This window comes from Pseudorca crassidens, chromosome Y, assembly GCF_039906515.1.
Source record: "Pseudorca crassidens isolate mPseCra1 chromosome Y, mPseCra1.hap1, whole genome shotgun sequence".
NCBI classification, from domain to species: Eukaryota; Metazoa; Chordata; class Mammalia; order Artiodactyla; family Delphinidae; genus Pseudorca; species Pseudorca crassidens.
The window spans coordinates 5,561,144-5,576,544 of NC_090318.1; the positions used below are offsets into that span (position 1 = coordinate 5,561,144).

The 15,401-nt window shown below is 40.2% G+C and overlaps 1 long non-coding RNA gene across 1 annotated transcript in view; it reads left to right on the plus strand.

Annotated features, from left to right (window-relative positions):
* The first annotated feature begins 1,112 nt into the window (after positions 1–1,112).
* The window catches only part of LOC137217835 (uncharacterized), a 187,745-nt gene continuing 173,456 nt past the window's right edge, over positions 1,113–15,401 (plus strand). The window contains exons 1-2 of the long non-coding RNA XR_010940287.1: positions 1,113–1,244; positions 4,109–4,206. This is a non-coding gene — a long non-coding RNA (uncharacterized lncRNA). The remainder of the gene's footprint in view (positions 1,245–4,108; positions 4,207–15,401) is intronic.

A 15,401-nucleotide genomic window follows, 5' to 3' on the forward strand; every position in this document is an offset into this window, starting at 1 on the left:
TGCAGAGTGAATGGAGCTTGTGTACATTTCCCTTTTTTCCTGTGGTTGATGATTTCAAGTATGTTCGTGTACTCTCTATTCCAGGCTGTGACTCGCTGGTATGAGATATTAATCTCTGAAATAAAATTTATATGAACCAATGCACCTTCTGCATTCTACTGACATCATTGTTCTGGTGGTCAATGGCATATGAGCTAATTCACGATACAGAAGTAGGTGTGTGTCAGTAGAAAGAATGATCTAAAAGTTGCAGAAGAGAAAAGTTTGATGCAGTGAGATCCCAAATAACGTAGCATCAGATAGAGCCCATACCGGTAGTTGTGATTAATTCCTGACGCCTGAACTCTTCTTATTAGGAGGCATCGAGGTCTACTCCACAATTTTACAAAAGGACCGTATTCAGTAACTTACACGTTCTCAACTTCAGTTCCTATGGTTACTTGGCAACACTTTCAGTTTTTGAAATCATTATCAACCATTTTCCTACATTTTCAGTCCATAGCTCACAAAGCCATGGATGCACTGTAGGTACGGGGAGATCATAATGTGATGAGTATAAAAACTGTTGGTAGATGATTTCATGATGATCCCTTCTGAGTGAGATTTTCCATCTGTTCTATTGTTTGTGACATACCTTGTTCAAGAATAAATTTAATTATCATCTCCAGCTTGTCAGGCAGAATCAGGTACCTTCCTTCAAAGAACAGTTACCCCAGTTGCAAAAAGATGGCCCCATATTGCAATGACCACAGAATGAGGGGTTGGGGCTGGGTTTGGGGCTTATCACAGATGAGATGGTATGATGTCAGTTTCAGTCTGTGACCCAGTAATTTCTCTGTTCATCTTCAGGGATACATCTAGGATGCTGAGTCATGGTGATCTGTCTATGCATTGATATCCCCCATTAAACATGAACTTCAAGAGAAAAGGATTATGTTTCCCTCACTTTGAATTCAAGCTCTAGTCCCCTCCCTGTGTGGCAGCTAGAAGGTGATGTCATAAGAGCTCATGAGATGAATATATGAAAAGGGAAAGAGTGATGGAGTTACTTTCCAACTGGTGCCCATTCGTTTAGACTGACCACACTCATTCTGTGTTTCCCCAGACCTGCCGCACCGTGGGTAAGCAGGAAAGTAGAGGTGAAATACGAGAGCCCAAGACCATCCAAAGAAGAGCATGGCTGACTGCATGGCACAGACATGTGTGGAAAGCTGGCGTGATGAGAGAGGAAGCCTGCAGCCGGGGTGAGAAGCAGACTCGGCTCCCAATTCTGACTCTGCCATTTTCTAGCTGCGGGAGTTGGGTCAGTTTCAGCAAAGTGTAGTTTCTGTGGACCAGCAGGCTTCGCATCACCTGGGAGAGAGCTTGTCAGAAATGCAGACTGTCAGGCTCCACCCCAGACCTCCTGAAACAGAATCTAAATTGCACCTATACACCCGAGTGATGCGTGTGCACATTGTATTTGGAGAGATACTGGCCTAGGCTCTCTGAACTTTAGCTTCCTTAATCGTCAAAAAAAAAAAAAACAAAAACGGAAAAATGGTCTACCTGTAGAGATAGGAGGGCTACAAAAAGGCATGTGAAATGCTTAGCACATAGTGGAGATGCTAAATGGAAGCTATTAATACTAAGAATTAAAAGATAACGCAGCAATAAGTGCATCAGGTGTTGGAGAGGACTAACTGGAGGAAGGAACAGTCTCTCTGGCTCGCTCGCTCGCTCGCTCTTTCTCTCCGTCTCTTTGCCAAGCTGTGGCAGTGGAGTTTCTAGATTGTGTTTAACTCCAATTCCGGCAGTGTTCGTCAACAGAGGGCTTTTCACCCAGGGGACATGTTTCAATGTCTGGAGACATTGTTGGCTGCCATGACCATGACCTCTGGGAGAGGAATGTCACTGGCATCTAGTGGATGGAGGCCAGGGATGCTGCTACAATGCACAGGATATTTCCCTACAACAAAGCGTTATGAGCCCCAAATATTAATAGTACCAGAGCTGAGAAATCCTGAATTACGGTAATCTAGAGACATCTCTTTCTAGAAAGGACATATTTTGCAAGTGCAAGTCTTTCAGTAGGAACACACATGAATAACCTGTAGATATGCTCAAAACATAGACTCTGAATTAGGATCACGCATATTACTCAGCTAAAGGAATCAGGAATGAATCAGAAACTTTCTTAAATAATTTTGTCCCCATCTCTAAGTAGCTGTTGTATTAGTTGTCTTAATAATAAGTTGGTACAGTTCTTGTCTGCAGGGGATTATAGGAAAAATTGGGGTTTGAGTATTTAGGCATTTGATGAAGCAGATGCAATACACAGATGCAATGATGGAACCTGCAAGAGATAGTAAATCAAACACTGAATTAATATTTCAGACAAGGGCTTATCACCTTTAGGCACAGAATCCTGTTAGCGATGTTAATACTCAACTTTATTTCATGCACACTGGTTGAATATCAACTGGAGAAGTATTTCATTCACAACGAAAGGTCAGGGTTCTGGGTCATAAAACACCGTCTGGGTCATAAAAACACGTCAAAGGATAAATGTGGCTTTTTTTATTACCTCAATTTTGTGCCCAAATTTCCCTTGCTATTGTTCTTTTTATGAATTTTATGTTTTTAATGGTGTATTTATAAGCAGAATGCTGTCCCCAAATGGAAGAACCTGTTTACTAGTAAATCAGTAAACTGTAAACACTGCTATAAAATAAAGAATGCAGTTGTGATAAATCAAACATGAAGAATTCTAGGTATCCCAAAAGAGCATTTTTGGTAGTTGACATCAGCTCACTCAAATCCTGCACCCACGAATCTGTACTGTTTGCCTGTTTATGAGCCTTGCAAAACACAAATATCCTTTTTCCTGCTCAGCACATCTCTCTAGTAGTAAACAGGTAATTGGTTTTGTCCTGTTATCCTCTTTTTATATCACTCTTTGCAATAATCACATATATATCCATAGGCTTATGGTTTCCTTTATTATAAATTTTTCATTAGTTTAACTCCTCATGTTTCCTTTCTTTTTCATAGAGCATAGCCAAAATAGTCACAACAAACTTAGCAAAGATATTTTTGCTTCTTGCATATAGTGTAAGTCCTTTGTTACATTTACTACCATTAATTATTTCTTTAATCCTATAAGTGTACTTACCATTTATGATTCATCATTTTATAAATACTGGACAGGGTATGGAGAAAAAGGAACCCTCCTATACTGTTGGGAGGAATGTAAATTGGTGCAGCCACTATGGAAAGCAGTATGCAGGTTCCTCAGAAAACTAAAAATAGAGTTACCATGTGATCCTACAATCCCACTCCTGGGCATATATCCAGAGAAAACTCTAACTGAAAAAAATACGTGCACCCCAATGTTCATTGCAGTGATATTTACAATAGCCAAGATATGGAAGCAACCTAAGTGTCCATCAACAGATGATCAGATAAAGAAGATGTGGTACAGGGACTTCCCTGGGGGTCCAGTGGTTAAGACTCTGTGCTTCCATTGCAGGGGGTACGAGTTCGATTCCTGGTTGGGGAACTAAGGTCCCACATGCCCCATGGCATGGCCAAAAAAAAAAAGATGTGGTACATATACACAATGGAATACTACTCAGCCATAAAAAGAATGAAATAATGCCATTTGCAGTAACATGGATGGACCTAGAGATTCTCATATTAAGTAAGCCAGACAAATGCAAATATCATATGATACCACTTATATGTGGAATCTAAAAAAATGGTACAAACGAACTTACTTACAAAGCAGAAATAGACTCACAGACATAGAAAATAAACTTATGGTTACCAAAGTGGAAAGGGGGGGAATAATTAGGGGTTTGGGATTAACATATACACACTATATATAAAGAAGGTGAACAACAAGGACCTACTGTATAGCAGAGGGAAATATATTCAGTATCTTATAATAACCTATAATGGAAAAGAATCTGAAAAAGAACACAGACGCGCACACACACATATATAACTGAATCATTTTGCTGTACACCAGAAACTAAGACAACATTTATAGTAATTTCACTATACTTCAATTTAAAAAATGGTTAATAAAATAAAAAATAAAGATACATTATTTTTCCTTCCACAGAGGACTCTAGGAAATTCCCAATACAGAGGAACAACTCCACTTCAAAGTGTCACGTGAAAAACTGCATCACTGTAATAGGAGAATCTTCCTTAAAAAAGGTGAGAAAGCGTTTTGGAGAAAGAATGCACAGAATTTTTGTACAAAGAAAAGTAAAGTTTCTACCATACAGTACACACAACACTCAATAAAATGTAAAATGAAATGAAATATACGTTAAAATTAAGGTGAGAAGGAATTGCAAAATTTTAGATAAGAACGCGTAACATTTTGCAAATGCTCAAAATATTTCTAACCAGATATTTTCCCTACCTTGATAATCATCAAACTAGTGTATGCTTTTCTTTATCAGCCTCTTTCTCTCTCTCTCACTTGCACTCTTTTTCTCTCTGCTCATGAGACTCTCTAAAGACCCATTCAGAAAATATCTGTTTTTCCTCCAGTTGGCTCTGAGCTTGTGTGAAGCAGACATTGAACTCCGGCCGCAGTGATGAACTGCCTCTCCAACTAGACACACTTTTAGCAGACATCTTGAAGATAAGGTTTCCATGTCTGCCTATTGGGTTGGGGCTATTGTGTCTCTGTTTTGGGTGTTTGGAGTGTTGTACGGGGTCTCTGTCTTGTACGCTTACGGCGACATGTGATTCTTGTATAGGGGACAGGGAGAAGCCCAGTGGGATCCCTGGAACGGCAGCCGGGTCTGGATGAATGACGACAGCCTCCCCCTGCCTGGGTAGCACTGCAGGGCTCGGGTGTCTTCCGGTGGCCTCCTTCCACCAAGTAATGAGCCCTATTGAATAGGAAAGCTGCCTACCATCAAGAGGGACTTGAATAGGTAGGAAAAGATGCAGGCGAAAGATACCATGTGGGTCTGTAGGTTCTATTCTTATTTCCTGTCTTGCTGTGTCTTATACAGTTGCCTGTTTTAATTAAATACATGCTCTGTCTTTAAATACAGTTGCATGTTTTAATTAAATACATTAAATGGTAGGGTATGTTGACAGTGGTGGTTACTGTCTCACTTACCACCTATGTAGTTGAACATCACCATGGGATCTAGATAAAGCCGGAGAGCACAGCGACATCTCAGGACACTGGGCCAGGTGGCAAGGCTGTGATGTCTCTTTTCCGGAGCAGTTCTTATTGTACATGACTACTACATGTTAGGCGGTGGACAATTTTGAAAGTGTGTCTCTGAAGACATGGGTTTTCTGGATGGTAGAGAGGCAAGGAATTTTATGGGAGTTTTTGTTTTGATCACCTTTCATCCATTCACTTGTTGTTCTCTCAGTGATAGCATCCTGGCTTCTTTTTTGCGGGGATGAGCTAAGACAACGCCCTTAACCTTCATGGGATCATGAGAGGGTGAACAAGTTACTTAAATTAGGGTGGCTGGAGTCTCTCTTTAGGGACTTTGGCTATTAAACAGAGCACAGAAAGGGCCGCAGTGGATTCATCCCAGGAGCTGTACCCAGAGGAAGCAGTCAGCCAGTCCCTGCTGTCGGCATGTTTGAGATGCCTTCAGTCCTTGTTGGACATTGGCTCTAATTCTCTCTGACCGTACTTTATTTTATTTTACTTACTTACTTTATTTTTTTAATTTTTATTGGAGTAGAGTTGATTTACAATGTTGTGTTAGTTTCAGGTGTACAGCAAAGTGAATCAGTTATACATATAGCCACTCTTTATAAGAGTCTTTTCCCATATAGGTCATTACACAGTATTGAGTAGACTTCCCTGTGCTGTACAGTAGGTCCTTATTACTTATCTGTTTTATATATAGTAGCGTGTATGTGTCAATCTTAATCTCTCAATTTATCCCTCCCTCCCCTTTACCCCCTGGTAACCGTAAGTTTGTTTTCTACATCTGTGACTCTACTTCTGTTTTGTAAATAAGTTCATTTGTACCTTTTTTTTTAGATTCCACATATAAGTAATATCATATGTTTTTTGTCTTTCTCTTTCTGACTTACTTCTCTCAGGATGATGATCTCTAGGTCCATCCATGTTGCTTCAAATGGCATTATTTTGTTCTTTTCTATGGCTCAGTAATATTCCATTATGTGTGTGTGTGTGTGTGTGTGTGTGTGTGTGTGTACACACAGACACACGCACACACACACACCCCACGTCTTCTTTATCCGTTCCTCTGTCGATGGACGTTTAGGTTGCTTCCATGTCCTGGCTATTGTAAATAGTGCTGTAATGAACACTGGGGTGCGTGTGTCTTTGCGAATTATGGTTTTCTCCAGGTATATGTCCAGGAGTGGGATTGCTGGGTCATTTGGATCATTAGTTTTCTTTTCTATCCTCTTAAGTTAGCTAGCATTGGTTTCCATTGCTGGGACTAGTCCATAAATCAGAATTTACTGATTCCTCATCACTGATTTCAACCTATTACGGTTAGTTAGGTGAATATGAATTAAGTCACATCGATTTTCAGTCTGGTTGAAAACATTGGATTGTCCATTTCCTTCTGGTATTTTTTTCCATCGAGGGGGAGCCAATGTAGAGTATGGTTATTCTTATAAAACTTTTATTTATTATAGGAATTGCATTAATAACTGTAAAGGTTTAAAATGGAAATCAGAACACTTAGTAATACATGTTTTTCCAACAAATGACTCAGTAGAAGCCATGGGGATTTATTTAACACTGTAGGGGAAACAGCTGTGGTGATGGACAGCATTAGTATTCTTGTCTCCAAGTCACCCCCATGGAGTGAGGTAGGGCTCGGCATTAAGTCAGAGGCAGAACGACAGTCATTCTGGTAACAGGAGGGGTAGGAATGATTGCAGGGCAAACTCACTGCGATGTATCATGGATGAGGCCATAGTGATCTAGACCCAAACTGATGGGGCCATCACCACTGGTAAAAATTGAATCAGAAAACCCCTGTGTGGGCATACATCACCACATTGTCATGAATTAAGGGAAGATATGGATGACTGATTAAGTTTGTCAATAGTGCGTGGCACCTCATTTCTATGCAAATCAATTTAATGACTGTTACGTGAGTGGACTTGATGGGTTAAGTATGACTGTTTTATCTTGGGAGATTTCACAGGATGTCATTATTTTTTTGGTGTTATTTTAAAATTTTTATTGGAGTATAGTTGATTTACCATGTTGTGTTACTTTCTGCTGTACAGCAAAGTGAATCAGTTATACATGTATCCACTCTTTTTTGAGATTCTTACTATGTTTTACAAACATTTTTCCTCCCCAGTATTTTGAAGGTTTGGCCTTTTGGAGTTGCTCACCTAATGTAGAAACAGAAAACATAGGTATTGGGGAATAATAAGCCTGGTGATAATTTTTGGAGCTCATCCCTTATAATCTGGGCTAAATACCAACCTTGTTTAGGGAATGTGCTAACAGTTACAGCAGAAACAGTTACACTTCTCATCTTGTCAGCTCTTCCTCTGGATTAATGACCAGAGGAGAAATTCCTGGGTCACCGTCAGAAGAAACAGGGGTTTAAATCTAAGAAAAACAGAATGTTAAACGTTTGCATTGCACTCCTCGTGAATCTTTGGGTCATCTGTAAGAAACCATTGTGCAGCGGTAATGAAATGACCAGCTGGAGTGTCAAAGGGAACAGCCTAACAGACTGCTTATTGGGACAAGTGGATGTTGACTGATAGGTCGGATTGATCCGTGGCCCATGGAAGTGCTTTTTGTTGAGGTCACAACCTTAGAGCATACATTCTCCTGTAAATTCTGCCGTCACACCGATGAAGTTGCTTATATGGCTCTGTTGGTTAATTATTCACATCTTTACCACAAGCAGCAGTTTAGGTCAATTGAAAAAAAAGAGAAACAAAATAACTCCCAACTGTGATTAAGCTAGTATCCACTTTAGAAAACTCATCTAGGCTTATATTTATTCTCTTTCCATTTTTATTTATTTATTTTTTTGTGGTACGCGGGTCTCTCACTGCTGTGGCCTCTCCCGTTGCGGAGCACAGGCTCCGGACGTGCAGGCTCAGCGGCCATGGCTCACGGGCCCAGCTGCTCCACAACATGTGGGATCCTCCTGGACCGGGGCACGAACCCGTGTCCCCTGCATCGGCAGGCGGACTCTCAACCACTGTGCCACGAGGGAAGCCCTCTCTTTCCATTTTGTATTGGACAATATAAGTTGTTCAGGGTTAAATCTAAAATTTTCTCAGATTTTTTGCCCCATGAAGACTAACGTCTCATCATTTACTATTTATTTTTTAACTAAAATACCTATGACTCCTATGAGTTGTGAATCACTTTGTTTGCATTGCCTCAAATGGACATCCCTTTCTTGATGAATGGGTAGAATATCCATTCTCTTTAGGGTGGACTTGTCAAATTTTCATGTTGGCGTGAGTTCATCTGAGGATCTCTTTAAATCACAGATTCTAAATCAGTTCTGGGGCCTGGCCTGAGATTCAGTATTTCACACAAGTTCCCAGGTGATGTTGCTTCAGTTCCTTGGAGTAGCAAGGCTTAGGTCTTTGTCTGCAAAGCATCAGATATCAAACAGTTCCGGCTTTATGGTCCAAAAGCAGACAGAGGCAAGGCAGAAACAAATATGGCTGTATTTCAGTCTGCTTTTATTTACGGACACTAAAATTTGAATTTCACAGAATTTTCACATGTCACAAAATGTTATTCTTTTTGATTTTCCCCAAACATTTGAAAATGCAAAAAAAAAAAAAAAAAAAATCCTCAGCTCATGCACTGTATAGAAGCAGGTAGCGTGCCAGATTTGGCCTGGAGCTATAGTCCGATGATGTCTGTTTTGTCAGTATTGGGTGTTAGGTTGAGTTGTCAGCAAGAACTGCAGCAGGCCCGGGTAAGGAGCATTGCTTTCTGTGCCATCTCCAGATGGGATTTGCTTCGAGGAGTTCTCTGAAGGAGTAAAAGATTTCTTGTACATTCAAAAAAAAAAAAGTTATCCTGATTATCTGTCCTGGGAGAGTAGAGAATAAGGCCACATTTGTATTTCCACATATTTATCTTAACTCCTAAAAATTATGTTTAGAGCAGATATTAACCATCGGTTGGAGTGTTGTGTATTTAATATTATGGTACAATCAATAAAACATATAAAATACTCATAGCAAGATTTATAGAAATGAGTCATTGTCTAATTACAGTGTGTGATTGGAGCTTTATGTGATGGCCGTGATTTCTCCTTACTCAGTATTTCCATGTGTCCACACTGCTACTGCTCGGACAAAATTATACCTTTCTGTAAATCATTATATTAAAATTTTGAGTCTCAGAGTATACTTAGCTTGGGGAAATCAGAAGGTCCTATTGTCCTGTGATGTGCTGACAGTCTCCCACCCTGAGGATGTAGCAGTGGGACCAGACCAAGCCAGATTTCATTCCTTTGACCTTGACTGTGTAGCATCCTAGCTTTCTGGGGTAACGTAGCTTGGAGGACGCAGAGACGCGTGGCTTAATCCTGTAGGAACAGAGACTATGGCCATTACAGTCTCGGAATCCAGCAGACAGCATGCCACTTCATCAAATCTAAGACCACAGATTAAGAGTTGTAGCTTTATTTAAAATACCGCTAAGAAAAAATTTTAAATATCACTTTGACTATGCTCGTCACTGGTTAAGACACATGCTAATTTCATATATGGTGCTTAGAATCAATGAACTACAGTATTTAAACCTCAGGTGCACACTTAGGTGAGAATTATCTGATTTTTACATTCATGTGCGATGAAGGTTATGATGATATTCTGGCTTAAGAAACATCTTTGTTTCCTTGCTTTACTTCCTCCTAATAAAGTTATTTTCTGATGAGTAAACAGAATCTCCGACACGTGGGATATCCTGTCTGAGGGTACTCAGATACTGCGTTAGTTAGGGAATTCTAGCTACTAAAGCACATGCAAACACGTGTAATGACTCCAATGCATGATGGAACTTCGCTTCTCTTTCCTGTAAAGACCACAGCGGGTGTGTGTGATGGGCAGGCAGCTCCTCCCCAAGCAGGCATTTGGGGCCCACAGACCTTGCATCTTAGGAGGCCACTGGTCGTCCATGTGTAGCTTCCAGGTTCTCAGTGCTGTGGCTTCAAGTGGGTGTAGTGCAAAGGGTATGGGGCGGGGAGGGGTGGGGGGTGGTCATTTGGAAGGTTTTGTTGGTGTCGCCCAGCAAGTCTGCTTACACTCAGCTGGAACTCAGTCACGTGGCCCCCACCTGGAGGAGGAGTCCAGGAGTGGGTCTTGCCTGTTACCAACAAGAGAAAGGTTACTTACTACTCAAGCTAGCATCCTTTCGGTTTCCTTTGTCTCCTCCTTGACTGGACCCTTTCTAATCTTTTTAATGTCTACACTCACCAAGTTCTACCCCAAAGGAAAAGATCACCAAGATCAAGGATTTAGGTGATAATACTCTTTTTCTGCCTTTCTACCCTCCTTTATCCCTCTGCAGCTTCTTTTAATTTCAGTGCCAGGAGATGGGCAATTCTGAATTTCATTTCCTGCCAGTTTATGAGAGCGCTCTTTAAATTATTCAGGGTAATATTTCTTCCCACGCTGGGAATATGATCTTTGTTTTAATCTCCCAGCCAATTTTGTATCAGCTAGTGGAACTTGTAATATTTTAGCCCCTCGGGAATTTTAGTGTCATGGGTTCCGACGCCAGTTTAAATTTGCCTGAGGGGAGGAGCTGCTTTCGGAAGATCTACAGGCAAGTTCAGGCATTCCATCCGTGCCGCAGGTTAAAAGCCCATGACTGCAAGAAAAAAAGCCTAGCTGTACGTAGCCAGCAATAGAAGAAAATTGACTCATTTGAACAAGTGACTTGGAGAATAGATGAGTCTGCCAAAGATGCTAGAGTGTTTTTGCCTTCCCTTTTCCCCGTGGCGCTCTCTGAATACATTTTCTGTTTCTGATCCTGGGATGTGAATAAAAGCCCATCATTGCCAGCTGGTGGGGAATAAGGCAGGCAGGCAGAAGCCCTTCTCCCAGCTCTCGATCGTTATACAAAGGTCTCACTGGAGGGCTCTGAAGCCTCAGCCATCCAACCCTTTGGGTTTGTGCTAATCTCATTCAGCCTGTTGCTGTGATTTTTTTTAATGTAATGAATCAATTATGCAGGTGGCTTTGTAGGGCTGTGTACTACAGAAACAGCGTCTCTTCAGGGACCGCAAGGACAAGTGTGGTAACACAAAGATGCAGGATAAAAAGTGCAAATGTTGCTCTTATACATAGAAAACCTTCAAGGTTTGTCACAGAAACTGTGAGAACAAATACATGAATTCAGCCAAGTTGCAGGATATAACATCAACGTGGAAAAATCAGATGCTTTCTATATGTTAACAATGAACACTCTGAAAAGGAAATTAAGAAAACAACCTCATTTAAAATCACATCCAAAAGAGTAAAATACTTTAAGAATAAACTTAAGGAAGTAGAAAACTTTGTGTACTGAAAAGTACAGAACACTGGTGAAAGAAGTTAAAGAAGACAGACAAAAATGGAAAGATCTCCCATGCTCAAGAATTGGAAGACTTAATATTGTTAAAATGTTCGTACAACACAAAGCAGTCTACGGTCTACAGATTCAGTGCAACTCCTATCAGAATTCCAATTGTGTTTCTTTGTAGAAGTAGGAAAAAAAAATTCTAAAATTCACATCATATGGGATCACAAGGGAGCTTGAGTAGCAACAACAGTCTTGAAAAAGAACAAATCTTGAAAAAAGATTTCAACCTTGAAAAAGAAGAACAAATTTTGAGGTCTCATGCTTCCTGATTTCAAAACATATTACAAAGGTACAGTCATCAAAACAGTGTGGTACTTATATAAATACACATGATATGGGGAAAGGACAGTCTCTTCAACAAATTCTTCTGTGAAAACTGGATATCCCCTTGCAGAAGAAAGAACTTGACCCCTTATCTTATATCATATGCAAAAACTCCAGCTGGATTAAAAATCAAAACCTAACACTTAAAGCTATAAAATTCCTAGATGAAGTTATAAAGGAAAAGCTTTGTGACACTGGAGATGGCAATGAATTTTTAGCTATGACAAAAAGATAAATAATACAAATAGCTCCTCTGGGCATTGAATTAAAGACTGCAGGGCAATTTTAGACACTTTACTCTTGTTCTTTCTGGAGAACTGGCTTGCTTTTTTTCTATCTTAAAATTCACAGTTCTGAGGACTATACTGCTTATGTCTCTTTAAAGGTTACCAACAATGCAAACCTGTTACAATTTTATTAGAAGTACAAAAAAATAGAAGTTTTTGAAAGTTTCTCCTTTTTTTTCTTTTCCATTATAGTTTTTTACAAGATACTGAATATAGTTCCCTGTGCTATACATATACAGTAGGACCTTGTCGTTTGTCCCTTTTATATATAGTAGTTTAAATCTGCTACTGCCAAACTCCCAATTTATCCGCCCCCTCTTTGGTAACCGTAAGTTTGTTTTCTATGTCTGTGAGTCTGTTTCTGTTTTGTAAATAAGTTCATTTGTATCATTTTTTTAGATTCCCCATATAAGTGATATCATGTGATATTTGTATTTCTCTTTCTGACTTACCTCACTCAGTATGACAGTCTCTAGATCTATCCATGTTGCTGCAAATGGCAGAATTTCATTCTTTTTATGGCTGAGTAATATTCCATTGTATATATTTACCGCATCTTCTTTATCCATTTATCTGTCGATGGACATTTAGGTTCCTTCCATGTCTCGGCTCTTTAGTTCTGCTGTGACCATTGGGCGCATGTATCTTTTCCAATTAGAGTTTCCGTCTCTTCTGGATATATGCCCAGGAGTGGGATTGCAGGATCATATGGTAGAGAGTTTCTACTTTAGACTGTTTTTTGTTTGTTTGTTTGTTTTGTTTTTTTCAGGATCGATTGGGTCATAAATGAGGCTCACATATACCTTTCATATTGTTTAGTCTTTTATTTGGTATAAAGCAACACAATTTCTCTAAATTTCTTTGTAGGATGATAGTACAAAATGCTAAATAGTAAGACAGAGGCTGTGACACTTCCTATGTTGTAAAACAACTATTGAGTCTAACCTATGCATCTTGGCTGGCCTTTTTTTGTGGCAGTTTGATGTCATTTCTGAAATGGTATGCAGGACACTCTTCTTTGGATGTGTTCTAGTTTTTCCTCATCCATCTTCAACTGAGAGACCAACACAACCAAAAGAACATGACAAGCAGAATAAGAAGATCTGACTCTACAACCTGCTAAATTTGCTCCGTTGGGAAAGAAACTCCATGTTGTGACTCTCAGAAGTGTGAGATAAAAACAGTAAAAACCTAGCCTGTGTGGCTATTGTTAGGGTAAACCATTATTAGGTATTTGAAGGTACAGGCCGTATATGTCAAAGAGCCCAGACTTTGAGGCCAAATGCTGCAGATACAATCCTATGATTTCAAAGTAGCCCCTCTCATCTTTTCATCTATGCTTTGTACCTGCCGTGAGGACAAAGAAAAATAAACAGACAGACACACAAGTGTCTTAGCCCTGGTTCTCTAAAAAGAAACCTTAGGCACAGTGCTGGCTGATGCTTTGTTGGAAGCGGCAATCACGGCCCCTGAGGGAGGAGCTGTAGGGAACGGATGCAGCAGAGAACGGGAAGCAGAGGTAGCTGGGTTTCCGCACCACTGCTTCTCTGCTCGCCCAAGAGATGAAGCTGCGGGACAACAATGGCTCAGGGTGGACAGTGTGGCCGGTGTGTGCTTTGGAACAGAAGGAGAGAGAACTTTGTGTGCTGTCTTCCATCTCCCACTGGTCCAAGGTGCCCTGTAGGGTGTTGACATCCGCATCTCTATGTTGCTCCCCTGGCCTCTTTTAGGAGCTGCTGGGGCCTGACGGTTCTACCAGGTCTTCAAATGCTGGGAGAGGCCTGAGATTGGGCGTGCGGTTGTCAGTCCCAGGTGGTGGGATCATGCGGGTCCACCACGTGAGCAGAAAGTTATGGGAGATCGGGAAGGGCGGGAGAGTCTGTGAGAGCTCCTGGCCTTGACTGTGTGTCCAGTGGCTGCTCATTTCTGCCTTAGTCATTGTACTGTAGCTTTTGCAGCTTACCTGTCAGGTTACTGAGGGTCTTCTGGCTTGGCTTAAAAGTGCCGTGTGGACCAGCCCTCTGGTAGGTTTTCCTTGCACTAATGTATGTCTAGTTGGCATGTAAACACAATCAGTACATGGGGTTATGTACAGGATTATGAGAAGAAGCATGCCAATTATGTAAAACAATGAAAAGTACCATTTGCTTTAATTTTTAGTGTAAAGAATATGTAAAACACCAAAGAGATCTTTCGGAACACAACATAAAATTATTACCGCGTATAATACTGTTTTAAGTTAAATATTTTCATTGTAACCTATTAATTTTTACTCATTCAAGTATTGTAGTAAAGTTGAAATTTGCACCTCTTCTCAAGCATTACAGTTTTTTTTTGTTGTTTTTTTTTTGAATGTTCTAAAAGTACTCTTAACTCGCTTGGGAATTTGTCCTCCTGAAGGCAATGTTAAGGGCTTAAACGTTCCAGTCAAAGCTTTTGTGCTGATTAAAACGGTTTTTTCAGGTTAATTCAAGTCTGTCAGAATATATCCCCATTCTCCCTCTTTTCCTAGATAAGAAAATATCTAAAATTAGAGGGAACTTAAAATGATCTGACACTAGGACTATTTTATTAAACAGTACTCGACATTGGTCACTTGTCTTGATCTCAGTTGTTTGTTTTTACCATAATCAATAATTCTTCCTTGAATATCTTCATTTGATCATTATGTATGGAGGCATTACATTGCTTCCTTCTAATGAATCATCTGTGTTAGGGAAGTTATCTAAAATGTGGGTTTGCTTGTTAAATTATATTTTCCTGATGAACACATAGCGTTTTTATTTTAAGACATTAAATGGATGATCAAGGATGGTGTTGTCTGGCATATCTTACTGCTATAGGTGGAATTTGACAGGAGGCACTAGGGGTCACCATTAACACACTGGGAGCATCTTCCTGTCAGTCAGTTAGAAGAGTGGTATTGCTGACCAATCAGAAGAGCTTTGTCATCGAATTTTTCCGTGATCACCTCCTAGGTCGTAGGTGAGGAGTCCTGCACCTTCCATATATGCATCTAAACACATACGTAAATCAGGGTTGTAGCAGAAAGCCAAGTATGTCCATTTATTTTGCCCAGTTTCCGTTACCATTCAAATAGGTATTTGGGAAACTGTTCACAACATACTTTCTGGCGTCCAGGGAAATCAAGAGACTGTAAATTCACCTAACCATATTTGCCGTATTCATACTGTCCC